Genomic DNA, 6,767 nt, shown 5'->3' with positions numbered 1-6,767 from the left:
TTTTTTTTTTAGTTTTTGTCTCAGAGTTGGCTGATTTTGATATCAATTCCTTCCAGACATTTACGCAAATTTGGCTCTTTCCAAGTCAAACAATAAAAAACTTGTCAAAACAGTCAATATGTGAGAGTGCAGCTTTAGATATAATTGCACAATCTTTTTGCACAAGAGTCATGGTCAAACTCAAAGGTTCCGTTGTGTAAGTTAACCTTTCATAAGGTAATCGTGCGAATGAAGCACTATTCCATAGAGCAGGGTGAGGAGCAGTTAATACAGTGGAACTATATAATACTTGGACCTCTGATAACCATATAGTTTGCGTAGGAGTTCTCATAATGGTAAACAACGAAAAAAATGACACAAAACACATGCAAAATACTTAAGATAATTTGTTCCACGCGTGCGAGATTTCCTCACCATTTTCTCGTTCATCACAGTCCCGTATCTAAACTAATATTCTAAATGACACCCAATTAGAGCTTAAATTGTAGACTGTGTGATAAGATTGTGAAATATTACCAACAATTAACCGGTGTCAAATTTGTTAAATGAGAACAATATCACGGCAGATGCGACCGTCTGCTGACATACACTGATATACTGTTTCAGTTGATTCTAGTCATTAGGTTTTGGTAGAACTTGTCTGAAACAAGCCTCGTCAGTGCTTCTTCTGGGGAGGGTGTGGTATTCTGAAGATCACAGGTTTATGCAGTTGTCATGTCCCACTCGTGCACAAGAGGACCACATGTGCACAGACGCACATACATAATACATGGATACACTAGTCCGGTGCAGAATAAATTGTATTCATTATTTATGTACGTGAAGTTAGCGGCCTAGCGGCCTAGCGGCCTAGCGGCGTGAAGTTAGCGGCCTGGCGGCCTAACGGCCTAGCGGCGTGAAGTTGGCGGCCTGGCGGCCTATTTTTTTTTTTCTATTTCCAAGCAATTGTAAATGCGTGAAGTTAGCGGCCTAGCGGCGTGAAGTTAGCGGCCTAGCGGCGTGAAGTTGGCGGCCTAGCGGCCTAATTATTTTTTCTATTTCCAAGCAATTGTTAATGCGTTTTTTTTTAAACAATGATAAATCAAAGTTTTTGGTTCATATAGTTACATAGCGGCCTTAATTGTTATCTATTCAGGATATTTTACTTTACATTTTATTCTAAAACATTTTTAAATCAACTGTTTTATGCACAAATTATCACTCTGAAGCGTTTTTCAACTTTTTTTCAAAAAAGTCGATCAAGCATTTCAGCAATCTAGCGGCCTAGCGACGTGAAATTAGCGGCCTGGCGGCCTAGCGGCCTAAATTGAATCCTATTTCAAAGCATATATACGAGCATTTTCTTCTAAAACAATGACATTTTAACTGTTTTTATTCACACATTAACACATTGAAGCGATTATCAAAAAAATATATTCAAAAACGTCGATAAAGCAGTCATCTAATTCAAAGCATTAAACATGCCAGTTCTTCTAAAACAATGATGCATTTACTGTTTTTATGCACAAATTATCACTTTGTAGCGTTTTTCAATTCTTTTCCAAAACAAGTCGATCGAGCCCGTCAGCGGCCTAGTGGCCTAGCGGCGTGAAGTTAGCGGCCTGGCGGCCTAGCGACCTAGCGGCCTAAAATGGTTTCCTATTTCAAAGCCTGTATACATGCATTTTCTTCTAAAACAATGACATATTAAATGTTTGAATGCACAAATTAACACTTTGAAGTCAACATATTTTTTTTCAAAAAATTGAAAAACGCTTCAGAGTGATAATTTGTGCATAAAAACGGTAAATGCATCATTGTTTTAGAAGAACAGGCATGTTAAATGCTTTGAATTAGCTGACTGCTTTATCCACGTTTTTGAAAAAAAATTGTTGATAATCACTTCAATGTGTTAATGTGTGCATAAAGACAGTTAAAATGTCATTGTTTTAGAAGAAAATGCATGTATACATGCTTTGAAATAGGATTCAATTTAGGCCGCTAGGCCGCCAGGCCGCTAATTTCACGCCGCTAGGCCGCTAGATCGTTGAAGTGCTTGATCGACTTTTTTGAAAAAAAGTTGAAAAACGCTTCAGAGTGATAATTTGTACATAAAACAGTTAATTTGAAATTGTTTTAGAATAAAAGGTAAAGAAAAATATTCAGAATAGATAACAATTTAAGGCCGCTATATAACTATATGAATTTGATTATCAGTGTTTTAAAAAAAACGCATTAACAATTGCTTGGAAACAGAAAAAATAATTAGGCCGCCAGGCCGCTAGGCCGCCAAATTCACGCCACTAGGCCGCCAGGCCGCTAACTTCACGCCGCTAGGCCGCTAGGCCGCTAACTTCACGCCGCTAGGCCGCTAACTTCACGCCGCTAGGCCGCTAGGCCGCTAACTTCACGTACATTCATTATAAGGAAACAAAAATGAAATATTTCAAATGGAGACAAATGTCATACAAATGACAACCGCTTAAGATAGAAGAAATTTTATTTAAAAAAATGAATGTATTTACTCAAGAAACATCGATATCCGCATGGCATTTTATAATACAACCAACGCATGGAAACGTTCCTATAACGGCGGGTATCCAGTGGGTGCATTATATGGGCGGGTATCCAGTGGGTGCATTATATGGGCGGGTATCCAGTAGGTGTAATATATGGGCGGGTATCCAGTGGGTGCATTATATGGGCGGGTATCCAGTAGGTGCATTATATGGGCGGGTATCCAGTAGATGCAATGGATGGGCGGGTATCCAGTAGGTGCATTATATGGGCGGGTATCCAGTAGGTGTAATATATGGGCGGGTATCCAGTGGGTGCATTATATGGGCGGGTATCCAGTAGGTGTAATATATGGGTGGGTATCCAGTGGGTGCAATATATGGGCGGGTATCCAGTGGGTGCATTATATGGACGGGTATCCAGTGGGTGCATTATATGGGCGGGTATCCAGTAGGTGCATTATATGGGCGGGTATCCAGTAGGTGTAATATATGGGCGGGTATCCAGTGGGTGCATTATATGGGCGGGTATCCAGTAGGTGTAATATATGGGCGGGTATCCAGTAGGTGTAATATATGGGCGGGTATCCAGTGGGTGCATTATATGGACGGGTATCCAGTGGGTGCATTATATGGGCGGGTATCCAGTAGGTGCATTATATGGACGGGTATCCAGTAGGTGCATTATATGGACGGGTATCCAGTGGGTGCATTATATGGGCGGGAATGCAGTGGGTGCATTATATGGACGGGTATCCAGTAGGTGCATTATATGGACGGGTATCCAGTAGGTGCATTATATGAGCTGGGTATCCAGTGGGTGCATTATATGGGCGGGTATCCAGTGGGTGCAATAGATGTGTGGGTATTCAGTAGATGCATTATATGGGCGGGTATCCAGTGGGTGCATTATATGGGCGGGTATCCAGTAGGTGCATTATATGGACGGGTATCCAGTGGGTGCATTATATGGGCGGGTATCCAGTGGGTGCATTATATGGGCGGGTATCCAGTGGGTGCATTATATGGGCGGGTATCCAGTGGGTGCATTATATGGGCGGGTATCCAGTGGGTGCATTATATGGACGGGTATCCAGTGGGTGCATTATATGGACGGGTATCCAGTAGGTGCATTATATGGGCGGGTATCCAGTGGGTGCATTATATGGGCGGGTATCCAGTAGGTGCAATATATGGGCGGGTATCCAGTAGGTGCATTATATGGGCGGGAATGAGGTAGGTGCAATATATGGGCGGGTATCCAGTAGGTGCATTATATGGGCGGGTATCCAGTGGGTGCATTATATGGGCGGGTATCCAGTAGGTGCATTATATGGGCGGGAATGCAGTAGGTGCATTATATGGGCGGGTATCCAGTGGGTGCATTATATGGGCGGGTATCCAGTAGGTGCATTATATGGGCGGGAATGCAGTAAGTGCATTATATGGGCGGGTATCCAGTAGGTGCATTATATGGGCGGGAATGCAGTAGGTGCATTATATGGACGGGTATCCAGTAGATGCAATAGATGGGCGGGTATCCAGTAGGTGCATTATATGGGCGGGTATCCAGTAGATGCAATGGATGGGCGGGTATCCAGTAGGTGCATTATATGGGCGGGAACGCAGTAGGTGCATTATATTGGTGGGTATTCAGTAGATGCATTATATTGGCGGGTATACAGTAGGTGCATTATATGGGCGGGTATCCAGTAGATGCATTATATGGGCGGGTATCCAGTAGGTGCATTATACGATCGGGTATCCAGTAGGTGCAATATATGGGCGGGTATCTAGTAGGAGCAATATATGGGCGGGTATCCAGTAGGTGCAATAGATGGGTGGGTATCCAGTAGGTACAATAGATGGGTGGGTATCCAGTAGGTGCAATAGATGGGTGGGTATCCAGTAGGTGCATCATATGAGCGGGTATCCAGTAGGTGCAATATATGGGCGGGTATCCAGTAGGAGCAATATATGGGCGGGTATCCAGTAGGTGCAATAGATGGGTGGGTATCCAGTAGGTGCAATATATGGGCGGGTATCCAGTAGGTGCAATAGATGGGTGGGTATCCAGTAGGTGCATCATATGAGCGGGTATCCAGTAGGTGCAATATATGGGCGGGTATCCAGTAGGTGCATTATATGGGTGTATCCAGTAGGTGCAATATATGGGCGGGTATCCAGTAGGTGCAATAGATGGGTGGGTATCCAGTAGGTGCATTATATGGGCGGGTATCCAGTAGGTGCATTATATGAGCGGGTATCCAGTAGGTGCATTATATGGGCAGGTATCCAGTAGGAGCAATATATGGGCGGGTATCCAGTAGGTGCAATAGATGGGTGGGTATCCAGTAGGTGCATTATATGGGCGGGTATCCAGTAGGTGCAATATATGGGCGGGTATCCAGTAGGTGCATTATATGAGCTGGGTATCAGTAGATGTATTATATGAGCGGTAAAAAAGAAATCTTTGTCGTCTTGCAGATTTTCCCAAAACATTCCTTACAATCATTACAGTCCTTATAATCCATATAATTTATAAAAAAAATCTTACAACCCTTATATGCCTTATGTTCGTTATATTTCTTACAATCGTCATATTTATTATATGCATTACATTCCATACAGGCGCGTCGATAGGGCCAATTTTGGATTACGCAGGTCGTTGCCGTACCCCTTCATCCCCACCCCCTTTTGTTTTTTATTTTACATTTGGGTGTTTTGGTGTGACAAAAACTTCGACCTGTCAAAATTTCAGTACGCAACTGTGTATCTGCGTAAATCAGCTACGCGCCTGCCTTATATTATATTTGTTCTGCAGACATTTCAAAAATGTAAAAAGATGGAAAAGCCTTTTTGAGGTAAGAGTTCTTCCTTGACTAGTTTGTCTGTGGATTCTTTGAGGCAAAAATATTTTACTTCTTAACATTTTCTACAAAAATACACAGGCATTAGGTGTTTGCATAAAATCAAATCCATAGATATTTTACAATGAATCTATATTTAATATTTGCTGAAGTGTAAACCAGATACAAGTCTAGCTAGAAGGGCTTATGCCTTTGTTTTGTTAAAATTGTGATTAAAAACGTGTAAACATTCTGATGGTGGGGTATCTGGGTCACCCTCTTACCTTTTTACTACGAGATAATATTTCGCGTTGAATCCTATTTAAAAGACCAATGCTTTAAGATTGACGTGTCCATTCAGATGATTTATTTCGGTTTTCTCTAAGCATAAATATTTGATTCCATTTTATCTAGCGTGTAGTTGTTATTGGTTGTTTAGGATGAAAACGCAAATCTCCAACACTAATGTTAATATAGCTATCTTTCTTTCAATCCACTTTGTTACTGGCTGAAGGCATTTTTTCATACCGATTTCAACTTTACAGAAATATTCTTATAAACAATATATTGACGAGCCTTTCCAGTTATTCTTTTTTACTTATGAGTTTTAGAGAGTTGTAGAGATAAACTCCTAGTAAACCAACGCAACACAAATGCCATTTAGTTATTTATTTGTATACAATGGTTAGAACTTCCTCATGCTGTGGATAAAGATAAAATAACCGTAAAAAAATGAGTATTTTACCGACACTGGTGGTCCGACCAGCAAGGAAATTAATTACACGGCTATTAGAGTAATTAATCGCAAGTAAATACGAGTCAGATCATGTATATTCGGGGTATTGATGACAAATGTTAACGCGCAGACGTGGTGTTTATATCAAGTCTATAAATATTTCCATGTCATAGTTAAAACTGACAGCTGTCTTGTATCAGTGGCAGAGTTTTTAAGCAGTTCCTCTATAGCCGGAATTATCGAGATAATATTGTATATTGTATACATGTAAAGGACAGGACCTGGTTGCCAATCATCATCATCATCATCATCATCATCATCATCATCATCATCATCACCACCATTACCACCACCACCATTACCACCACCACCACCACCACCACCACCATTACCACCACCACCATTACCACCACCACCACCACCACCACCACCACCACCATCATCATCATCATCATCATTATCAATTCCACATTTGATAATACTTTTTATTGGTACCAATTTAAAAGAGTTCGTCATTGATATTCTAAATCATTTATAAAATACACACACACCCCACCTCACACACACCCCACCTCACACACACCCCACCTCACACACACCCCACCTCACACACACCCCACCTCACACACACCCCACCTCCTTAAATTAGATAGTTGCATTACGCTGGAGTCAAATTATTTGTTTTCC

This window comes from Mya arenaria, chromosome 12 (genome assembly GCF_026914265.1).
Source record: "Mya arenaria isolate MELC-2E11 chromosome 12, ASM2691426v1".
NCBI classification, from domain to species: Eukaryota; Metazoa; Mollusca; class Bivalvia; order Myida; family Myidae; genus Mya; species Mya arenaria.
The sequence above is the reverse complement of the archived record's forward strand: the minus strand, read 5'-3'. Positions refer to the sequence as shown.